The 12,441-nt window shown below is 30.0% G+C and overlaps 1 long non-coding RNA gene across 1 annotated transcript; it reads left to right on the forward strand.

Annotated features, from left to right (window-relative positions):
* Nucleotides 1-6,738: 6,738 nt before the first annotated feature.
* Nucleotides 6,739-8,260, forward strand: LOC107963064 (uncharacterized). The gene is made up of 2 exons (XR_005928613.1): nt 6,739-6,940; nt 7,712-8,260. It is a non-coding gene; the product is annotated as an uncharacterized lncRNA (long non-coding RNA).
* The last annotated feature ends 4,181 nt before the right edge of the window (nt 8,261-12,441 follow it).

A 12,441-nucleotide genomic window follows, 5' to 3' on the forward strand; every position in this document is an offset into this window, starting at 1 on the left:
ATGTATTGGTGGAATGGAATGAAAAGAGATATATCAGAGTTTGTGTCCAAATGCTTAATTTGTCAACAGGTGAAAGCTGAACACCAAGTACCTTCAGGATTACTCCAGCCTATTATGGTTCCTGAATGGAAATAGGATCGGATTACTATGGATTTTGTTTCAGGATTGCCATTGACTCCGGGAAAGAAAGATGCCATCTGGGTAATAGTTGACAGATTAACTAAGTCGGCTCATTTTATCCCGGTACGTACGGATTATTCTCTTAACAAGTTGGCTGAACTGTATATTAGAGAAATTGTTAGATTACACGGAATACCATTATCGATTATTTCAGATAGAGATCCAAGGTTTACCTCGCGGTTTTGGCAAAAGTTGCAAGACGCGTTAGGTACGAAGTTAAATTTCAGTACTGCTTTTCATCCACAAACTGATGGACAATCAGAAAGAATAAATCAGATTCTTGAAGATATGCTTAGATGTTGTGTATTGGAATTTCAAGGAAGTTGGGAAAGATACTTACCGTTGGTGGAATTTGCTTATAATAATAGTTATCAGACGAGCTTGAAAGTGGCACCTTATGAAGCATTATATGGTCGTAAGTGTCGAACGCCATTGTATTGGACTGAACTCAAGGAAAATCAGATTTATGGAGTTGATCTAATAAAAGAAACTGAAGAAAAAGTGAAGATAATTCGAGATTGTTTGAAAGCTGCTTCAGATAGACAGAAATCTTATGCAGACCTAAAGCGAAAGGACATTGAATTTCAAGTTGGTGATAAAGTATTTTTAAAGGTGACTCCGTGGAAGAAAGTCCTTAGATTTGGACGGAAGGGCAAATTAAGTCCGCGTTTTGTTGGGCCGTATGAAGTAATTGAAAAAGTTGGACCGGTAGCATATCGGCTAGCATTACCACCTGAATTAGAGAAGATTCATGATGTGTTCCATGTATCTATGTTACGTCGGTATCGTTCGGATCCTTCACATGTAGTTTCACCGACAGAAATTGAACTACAACCAGATATGACCTACGAAGAAGAACCGATTAAGATTTTAGCTCGAGAGGTCAAACAACTAAGGAATAAGAATGTTGCACTTGTGAAGGTGTTGTGGCAAAGGCATGGAGTAGAAGAAGCTACATGGGAATCCGAAGAAACTATGAGAAATCAATACCCACATCTGTTTACCGGTAAGATTTTCGAGGACGAAAATCCTTAAAGGGGGGAGAGTTGTAATATCCCGAATTAGGGCCTAATCGGAATAGTGGTTTCGTGACCATAAATCCGAGATAGAAATAATTATTTTATAATTATATTGAGGTTTATGATATGATTTCATGATCGTGTGAAAATTTCGTGATGAAATTCTATGCCTAAAGTGCTTAAATTGAAAGTAGGGACTAAATTGAATAAGTTGCAAAACATGCATTCTAGAAGTTTTTAGTATGAAATTGTTTTGGAATATTAATGAGGAGGTCTTAAATAGAAATTTGACCAATTTTAAGTTCATGGACAAAATTAGGACATGGAAGAAATTTTTGGAAAGTTTAGTAGTAAGGGTATTTTGGTCATTTAGTTATTAAAATGAATTAAAAACAAAATTAAAAGCCAATTTTTGTCCATCTTCTTCATTAGGCCGAAATTTCAAGGGTTCTCCATAGCTAGGGTTTGTTTCAAGCTTCCAAGCTCCATAGTAAGTGATTCCAAGCCCCGTTTTTAATGATTTTTACGTTTTTGAGATCCTGGTAACTCGATAAAGCTTATGTTAGCAATAATTTAACCTAGGGTTTATATTTGGAAAAATACCCATAGGTGAAATTTGTGTATTTTGATGTTTTATGATAGAATATGAAGTTTTAAATTATGTTAGACAACTTGTACTACTCGATTTTAAGCAAAAACGAGTAAAAGGGCTTAATCGGTAAAAATACCTAATAGTCACAAGTACATGTTAGAGTGAGAATTTGATGTTGCCATAGAAGAGAAAAGTGATCAGCATGTTGTAAAACATAAGAATAAGGAATAAAGTTTAATCCCGAGCCTAGGGGCAAAAATGTAAATATGCAAAAGTTTAGGGGTAAAATTGTAATTTTTCCAAAATTTGAGTTAAGGATTAATTTGATAATGTGAGTATTAAATAAGCTAAATGTGTTATTTTAGATAAAAAAAGACGTGGAATCGACCTCAATCGAGGAAAAGAAAAGATTGTGGACTAAATTGCAAAATCTTTGTATTTTGGTACCAAGGTAAGTTCATGTGTAAATAATGTAGCATAATGGTTATTTTTAAGTTATTGATGTTAATTATATGTTATGCTGAATTTTATTATGAAATGTATGCTTTGTGGTTAATTTCAAATATGTAAATTATGTGAACTACTTGTTAAATATAATTGTTACCGAGTATTGATTTCGGCATTCTACGGAAGACGGCAAGGATAAGTGTTCGAGGAAAAAGCCCATTTGAACCTTAGGAATAGATTAGGATACAAGTGACATGTCACTAGGATGGTTGAGCATCCGAACTCGTTGAGTTGAGTCCGAGTTCACTTATGGATGCGAATGTCCGAACTCGTTGAGTTGAGTCCGAGTTCGTGAGATGTAACTAGGCATCCGAACTCGTTGAGTTGAGTCCGAGTTCACTTATGGATGCGAACGCCCGAGCTCGTTGAGTTGAGTCCGAGTTCGCTTATGGGCGGGTTACATGATTGCTTGATTGCATATATGGCACTTATGTGCAAGTTATCCATGTATCCAAATTATATTCCGATGTGTTCAACGGGTAAAGTTCTACTCAAATGGAGGAATATTCGAGATGTAAAGAGACGTATTGGTAAGTGATGTGAAATGGATATTTTGGACAGGTATGTATTTAACCCTCGGGTTGAGTATTGATACAACCACGATAAGGTAATAAGATGATGAAAAATGATTAAAAATGTGATATGTGTTTTAGTGATACATGCTAATGTTGATTGGTATGACTGTTTGTTATGTTACTTATTATTTGCATATGAACTTACTAAGCATTTATGCTTACTCTCTCCTTCTTACTCATTGTAGTTTTGGACAAGCCAGCTCAGGAGTCGGGATAGGTCGAAGGCTCAGTCACACTATCCGGAAGACTTTTGGTAATGGCTTGTAAATTTAAGTATGGCATGTATAGCAATATACCTTTTTTGTGTAAATGATCTTATGGTATGGTGATGGAATGGTTGAGGAAATGCTTGATAATGATAAATTATGAAAATAGTTAGTTTAGATTATATTTGATGTTAAGGAAAATTATTAAGATACTTAGTGCATAAAAACTCATAAAAGGGATGAAATTTGCCATAAACAGAATACTGCAGCAACACTGACGCGAGTTTAAAAATTTACTAAAAATCATAGAAATTGAACTTGGTGATGGACTACATATCAAATTGAATCTTATTATGTCTAGTTTCACATGAAACAAATTAAACAGGTAAAGGAATTATATGTTACAAGATATTTGAATTTTAGTGAAACAGGGTCATAGCAGTTTCTGAATCCCCTGTTCCAACTTTAGAAATTCACCATAAATTGTAAAGATATAACTAGGTAGTGTATTTTATATTCTCAGAATCCTTATTGAGTCTAGTTTCAGGAGAAATAAACCTAATAGTCATATGGATTTTCTACAGAGAGAAATGTGGTTCGTAGTAAACAGAGGTTAGACCAGTCAAGTCCTGAAACAGAGGTAATTTTAACTAATAAACTGTACTAATTGGCCCAACCAAAAATTCTAGAAAAAAATTAGTAGATAGGTATATGAGTCTAGATTTAGGGAAAATTTACGGATCTTGATTTCGAGTTTTGTAACTCGAGATATGATTTTTCTTGTGACTGTGATGTAAGTAGCTTAAAAGCTGTGAATGTAGAAATAAATAATCCAAAGTTCTAAATATGTTAAATTAAGCTTACTAACACCTCATACTCGACTCCGGCGACGGTCTCGGGCGTGGGGGCGTTACACTACCTCTACAACATATCTTTCGATCGGTAGACACAAGCATACGACGGTGGCCTACGATATGGTTGAATGCATAAATTCTATTCTAAAGGGAACACATCATTTGCTGATAGCCTCTGTTGTACGAGAGACATACTGTAGTTTGGCGACACTGTTTCCAAAGCGAGCAGCGAGTTATAAAGGCCAAATATAGGGAGACCCAGTATGTTGTTCTCTAACACATACTCATGTATTAATTTTGACATCCTTATGCCAATGACAACACTGTCATCAATCAACTACACATTAGTCTCAATGCATTATTATTGTCTAAACCCACAATAATACTTGACTAAAGACTTTTTAAGAATCATATTATTCTTAGGATTTTATTATTAATCAATTTATTTACACACAGGAAAAAAAATTGAAATAACAATGGCAATGTCTTATATTAACAAATAAGGTAAAATTAGTATATTATTACAATGATCTCATGATTGGTCTTTGAGCATTCTCAAACAATGATGACTTTGAATGAACAAATTGAAAAGCTCAAGGGAAAACTAGTTGTTTGTAAAGCTACTATGGGTAAAAGAGTTTTAGGTGTGACAATGAATTGTCAGATGGATGACCTAAAATTGGAAAAGTTTAAGGGGACAAGGCCCTTAAAAGATGTAGATACTTTTTTTTATTAAGATGTCCTTTTTGAACATGATAGTGGAAAGTTAAAAATTAGTTAAAATATATAATACTTAAACAATTTAATATAATGATACATGAAGTATATATTTTAAAAACTTTTTAAGTAATTAACATAAATTATTTGTAAAATCAATGATACATTACATATTTTAAAAAATGAAATATAATAAATTATATTTAAATAATTTAATATAATTATACATGAAATATTTAAATAATTTAATTAATAATACATAAAATATAAATTAATCTAATTCTTATATGTTTTTTAAATGATTAATATAAGGGTAATCTACAAAAATAGTCACTTTTGTTTGCTTCAGGTTACATTTTAGTCACTTATGTTTAAAATGTTATGTTTTAGTCACTTATGCTATTATTTTGTTACGAAGTGATCATTTTACCGTTAAGTTCCGTTATCTCTCTAACGGTAATTGTAGGTGGCAGTATAACTAGGTTTTAGGTGCCAACTTAGATTTCTAAATGGGATGAAAATAAATTTTTAATTAAAAAAATTTAATTAATTAAAATTTTCAAACCCAAACCTTAGCTAAAAAAACTGTTCATCTCCTTTTTTTAATTTTTCTTCTGTCTCTTATTTTTTTCAATGAGTTTTTTTTTCATTTGACTGGAAAAACTATTATTAAGATCAAAATAATTGAAATCAGAAATAAGAAAGAATAATCTGAAATACCCACAAAGAGATTGTGAACATACAAGTTGATTCTGATAAAAAAAATTTGATTGAGAAACCAATTATTTAAGAACTATGAAAGAACTAGAAAATATAATAATTAGGAACAAGAACAGTGAAAGTAACAGCCCTTTTCTGAAAATTTTAAAATTAGCTTGAATGAAACATGTTTCTGGTTGCATTTTATGGGATGTTTATTGACGCAAAATAAAATACATGTTTACAAACAATTTCAAAAAGTAGAAGAAAATATCAAGAATTTTAATTTAGGGTTTTCATTAAACAATAAAAAATCTAATCTTTTATTTTTCAGTACTGAATAAAAGAGATAGAGGAATACAAAGAAGACATACTTGAACCTTCCATTGAATCCATCTTTATGAAGCAGTCAATTGAATTTCAACTATTTTGATATTAATAATAGTTTTTCCAGTCAAATGAGAAAAAAAACCATTGAAAAAAAGAAGAGATGGAAGGAAAATTAAAAAGAGGATACGAACAGTTTTTTTAGTTAAGGTTTAGCTTTAAAAATTTTAATTAATTAAATTTTTAATTAAAAATCTATTTTTATCCCATTTAGAAATCCAAGTTGGCACTTAAAATCTAGTTGGATTATCACGTAAGATTACCGTTAGAGAGATAACGGAACTTAACGGTAGAGTGATCACTCCGTAACAAAATAATAACATAAGTGACTAAAACGTAACATTTCAAACATAAGTAACTAAAATATGACCTGAAGTAAATAAAAGTGACTATTTTTATAGATTACTCTTAATATAAATAAGTTGTGATAATCCTCAATGAAAAAGTCAAAATTTAAACGCAATTAAATCTCAACTTTAGTATTTGGGTGAAAAACAACTTTTTCACCGTAATTTTTTAATCCATAAATTCAAATGTTCTTCGTTGCTTCTCATTAAAAAAAGCATATTTGAAACCCCAAATGCAATGAAAAACTAGACCTTAACATGTTTGTCTATTCCATTTTACTGAATACTTTCAAAGCATCTTTGACTCTAACCAATTATCTTTTATCAGTAAGTGTTGTTGAAAAAGATAATCACCAACTTTTAAAGGTTTTATTAATATAAACAATAACTTAATTATAAAAAATAAAATATTTTCTACTTCAGTAAATTTTTTTGAAGTTAATAAAAATAGCGGAGAAAAAAATATACCTTCATGTCCAAGAATTTTCAGTAATATATTAATACAAATATTTCATTATTTTTTATCTGACGTGGAGTTTATACTACAGGTACAAAATTAATGAGTGGGTTGGAAAAAAAAAAAACTCGTTTAGGTGTAGATGTAGTAGGAGAAAATGAGAAAAGGATTTTGATAGTGATCAGATATTTCCTTAATTAGTAGGTCCCTCCTCTTGTCTCTCTCGCTCGCTCCTTATATATTTATTTTTATATATCTTTTGAAACAACGATTGATCTCTCAAGGAAGAAATTGAAGAATTCCGTAGATGTCTTCAGAGAAGGTGCATGTGGAGCACTGTAAAGGCGTCAATGGCCTCGATAAGGTCATCTTAAGGGAGATTCGCCGTTGCTCTGCTGAGGTTTTCGCTTTCTTTCTCTTTCTCCCTACTCTCTTTTGCCTCTTATTCTCCTTTTCCTTTTTCCATCTATATAATTGTTGTTTTTGTTCGGAATCTTCATTCTGTGTTAAAATGTTAACTGCATTGCCGTTTCTTTGAGGAGTTTTGTGTGATCTTTTCAGTTTTTTTTTTATTATTGTATTTATCGATTTGCATAATGAATGATGATTGATTCGTGCTACCGTTTTGCTTAATATATCATGTGATGATTCGTTAAGTTTGCATTCAATTTAGGTTACGAAGATTTCATTTTTCGTCGTCGTCTTAAATGTAGAGTGTGCTTTATATTATAAACCAGAGAAGAAAGATAGCAGGAGAATGCAAGCTAAAATATATGAATCAATTGGAGGAAATAGTACGAAAGATTATTGTCAAACCAAATTTAAGGTGCAGTTTTAAGCATATGATTACTTGTTCCGTTTTCTTTTTCCTGGTGAAAATTTTCCTTCTGAAACATCATTGTTGAGATGATGGGAGAAATTTCTGTTTACGAGAACAAAAAGAGTGTTTAGAGGATAAGTACTCCTAAGGTTCTTTGGCTCACTAATTAGTTGTAATATGTTTTAAAGTGGGAAGAGTTTAAACCGTGTATATAAGATGTTTTGGAAATATGTATATGTTTATACATAAGATGCTTTAGAATATTTTTCCTTTTCCTTGTTAGTGTTACATAATCAGGTAAGCATGTATGTAAATCATGGTTAGATGTGTAAGTTAATGATTGATTTTCAGTGGTGTGGAATCCGTGGGATAAGAAAGCAAAGGCAATGGCGGATTTTGGTGATAATGAGTACATGCATATGCTGTGTGTAGAGGCTGCTTGTGTGGAGGAGCCCATTACCTTGAAACCTGGGGAAGAGTGGAAAGGAAGGCAGGAGATTTCAGCTGTTCCTTCCAGTTACTATAGTGAACAACTCGACCCTCGAAGGCTACTTCTTAGTGGTTGAATACATTACTCGCCCTTTTCTGCGGCATCTCTTGTACAGTTTAAAGACCGCAATCCGGTTTTCGCAGCCAATTACCCAAGCATTTAACTCCAAATTCTCTTGTGCCAAGGGTTTCATATGAAAGGTATGGTAATTTTGCAAATTCTGCTTCTCTGGGTGTTTCATTACTAGCCTCTTATTTGATTCATTTAGGGTTTTTAGTTGCTAGTAAATATTTCTTTATTGCATCTGGAAGTCCATTTTCTTATGTAATACTAAAATTGTAGAAGCGATTCATATAAAATCCTTCGCTTCTATTTGTGAGATTATAGAAGAACTTGGTATTTCGATGGAATCCATATCTTTGCTTTGCTGGGCAGTTGCCCTTTTCAGATATATGGTAGTACGGTTGTAAACTCCACTGCAATGTTTCTAATATAGTGAGATCTTCCAAGTATATTTACAAAATGGACAAGGATCCACGAGATAAAACTTAAGATTATCTTCCCTCATTTCATCATACTAATATTTTAACAATTAAATTATTAAAATATTAATTATATAAAAAAGATATGAAAAAGTAGAAAACACTTAATTTTACAACCGAATAAATGAATACATTCCCCTAAAATTTAAATATAATATGAATACAATATCCTGTGATGTGGGATCAATAAAAGAACTAGAAAAGTTTCTAGGCACGTATCTGCAACAAAAACAAGAACAACACGCGTAAACTCATGCCTCTTTTAGAGATTCTCCGGGCTTTAATTTCAAACCAGAACCAACAATTTTAGCTCTCTTTGGAATAATGGAGGAGGAACTTTACATGACCCTAATCTGATCTCTAAGCCAATCTCCATTACTACACACGTGTCTCACATGTCAAAACTCAAAGGGTCCTGTTTATTTTGCTTATGGTTAATTAGTTAGGGTTAACGTTACAGTTGACCCCTAAACTTCCCTCTAATGTCTAATTTGGTACCTTTACGAGGAAAATACCTAATATGGTCCCTGTACTATTCTATCATGTACCAGTGTACCCCAAAGTAGACCTACTCAAGGGTCGAGTCAGATATTGACAAATTTTTTTGTTTTCAGCCCGAAAAATGAGCTTAAATTTTTTCCCAAGCCCGATGCGGATAAAAATGTTAAAACTCGAGCCTTGATCGACCCACCCATATTAATTTTTTTTAATTTTTAAAAATATATATAATACATTGAAAATATTAAAAAAATTAAAATAAATGTTTCTCAATAAATTAAAATTAAAATTTAAAAAACTTTATACTTAAATAATATTAAAATAGTAGCAAAATTAACAATAAAATAAGAGTTATACAATATTTAGATAATAACAACAAAATAGTAACATAATAGTGAAATGTCAACAAAACAGTGAGAAAACAACATATTTTTTCTTTTTGCAAATTCAGCTCAGGCCGAGCTTAGATCTAAAAAAACCTTACTTGAGGTTTGATCCGTTTTCTAAATAAGTTTTTTTTTGCCTAAACTCATTTTTCGGGCCAATATTTTTATCCAAACCCTTCCACTTTTTAAGGAAGCTTATAGGCCAAATGGCTCAATCCATAAACAGATCTACCCCAAATTCTTAACATAGTTTAATTTACACATTTACTTGGCAACATTACATAAAAGAATAGTATGTGTCATTATACAATTTGTTTTGGGTTTTAAATATAATTTTTACATGATTAAATTTAATAATTTTATTTTGTTTTACTTTTTTTTAAGAAACAAACAAAAATTGAAAACAAATAAAACTTTTTTGTCGAAAATTTAAGGGAAAAGAATTATAATCAAAATCCAAAACCAATTATATAACATCTCTCATTCATTTATTCGTTGTTTGTCGAGTCTGTGTGTAAATTAAACAATGTTAAAGCTTTGGGGTACATTGATCCATGGCAACATAATATAGGTACGATATTAGATTTTCCTTTTCTTTTCTTTTTTTTTTATAAATACCACATTATACATTGAATGAAAGTTCAAGGACAATTCTAACATTAACCTATTAGTTTGTTATTCTCATTTTCCTTTCAAGTGAACATATAGATTGTTTTAGATCAAATTATGATTTTGATCTCTAATGTTTAAATTCAAGATTTAATATATATACTTTAATTCTATATAATTTGATTCCTATACATACATGATATCATAGTTAGTCGAAATAGTTTTGTACCATTAATTATTTCGGTTAAAATGTTAATTACGAATTTTTTTTATTAAAAATACTCATTTCAACTTCATGCATAAAAATATTACTTTTGTATTAGAAAGTTGTTCTAAAAATAAATTCATGTCATCATTTTAAATCGGAATAGTTAAGGATTTTAGTTGTTTGGGCTAACTAATGCCAGCATAAAAATAGAGGACCAAATTATATCAGATTAAAATGCAAAGACTAAATCTCAAACATGAGCATAGTAAAGAGATCAAGACTGCAATTTTACTATTATCTTATAGTAAACATAATATGGTTCCTATATATTTATTATGTTATTAATTAACTTAAATATTTAACATCATTAATTTTTTTATTAAAATATTACGTGGTTATACATAATTGAATATTTACTAGTCTTAGACAATGTCAAGTAGCTTTCCATTTCTATTAGGTTTGTGTTGCTTTTTCTTTTTTTACATTATAAAACAATGATCAAATTTAAATTTTAGCTCTTAGTCTATGCTTAAAAATAATATTAAATCTATTATTTAAAATTTTAACATAATTTGGTTTCTTCACTTTATAATGTCATTAGTTAGTCTGAATAGTTATTAAGTATTTCAATCAAAATGGTAATGTTAATTTTTCTTAAGAACACTATTTCAATAGAAAGAATTATATTATCATGACGAGTTCAAATGAGTGTTTTTTCTTAAAAACAATCCTAATTAGCATTTTTAACGTTATTGATTTTTTTAATAAAATTTCAAATTCTCACTCTAAAAAAATTAATAGAAGAAATTTAATGGTGGTAATTACTAGACTTGAATTTTTAAATATGAAAAATAGAAGGATTAAATTTCTAAAAATTAAAGTGGGGGAACTAAATTATAAATGTACGAAGTGAATATTGACTTAGAGCATATTATAACTTTCAATTTTGTATTCTGTAATTTAACACAAACAAATAATCAACCTAATGCATAAGTGTAGGTTAGAATCATACAAATAGAAAAATACAATTTAATGATCCCTTCAAATTAATTATAAATTTATTTGATTAATATATATGTGTGCATATTTATGTCTTTTTTTTGTTAGCTTTTAAAATATATTATGTATTCTTTTAATATTCTTTATGTCTATTTTATTGTTTATGTTTGGGGTTCATAATTGTCCTTTTTAGTAATGTCGTCTCTAAGATTTGAACATACGTTTTTTCCTTCAAAATGCAACGTGCCTTTACCATTGCACCAAACACTTATTGCTAATATTTTATATATTTTTAATTATATTTAATAATAATTACTGATTAATTAAATGGAATAACTTTTTTGCTAAATAATAAAAATAATAAAAAATGCAAGTATTACTATGATACAAGATGCATTAACTATGCCTAATCTTAGCATGCAAAATTACTAAGAGTAAAAATTAATCTGTAGTGTTATTCAAATTGGATTGGTCGGTTGAATTAGTTAAATTGAGAAGTAGTTAAGATATCAATTTAGAGAGTGTTTTTGAGCTGGTTAGACCAGGGACCAATACAAACTATTTGAGCAGATTAAAAACCAATTGAATCATATTTGTTTTTATTTTTTATTTTTTATTTTTTTAAATTTTAAGAATTTTTTAATTGAACCGATTAGACTGGTTGAACCGGTTGAACTGGAGAATCGGTGGCCTCATGATTAGACTACCAGTTCGGTTTATAAAACATGTCTAGTGATCCCTCAATTTTGTAATTATTAATTTTTGATTTGAGCCAACAACCTCGTGATTTAGTGACAAGAGTACTATGTTGTGAGGTATGAGACATGAACTCATTCTCTAATAATTTCATCCCACCCCAAATTATTAAAAAAGAAAAGAAAAGAATGTTTTATATGAAAATCTCTCATTCACTATCTTGATCTTGCTTAGTCCTAAACTTGTGTCCTAAACTTGTGTCGTGCTGTAATTATATTTATTTTTAATAAATTTTTAAAAACAAATTGATAGTGAGGATGGGTTAACACAGATTTAAATCTATACTAAATAAGTGCTTGACCGTTCCATTTAACTGTATATATATAATTTACTAATAAAATATAAATTTATGTAGGAACAATGTATTAAATATAAACACTATTACATTATAATACTTTAATTAGACGAAAAGGATTTAACAGGGTCACATTTTTTTAGTATTATTGCTTTAACGCATAATAGGAAACCAGACTTTACGGAGGTTCATATGACCATTCTAAAGAGCTGGTGGCCAAAAACTGAACATTCCGAATTCTAGATTATGGCAAATTGGACCTCTATATGAAAGAGGACCTACTAGAAAGTTACATTTA

Source organism: Gossypium hirsutum, chromosome A06 (genome assembly GCF_007990345.1).
Source record: "Gossypium hirsutum isolate 1008001.06 chromosome A06, Gossypium_hirsutum_v2.1, whole genome shotgun sequence".
NCBI classification, from domain to species: domain Eukaryota; kingdom Viridiplantae; phylum Streptophyta; class Magnoliopsida; order Malvales; family Malvaceae; genus Gossypium; species Gossypium hirsutum.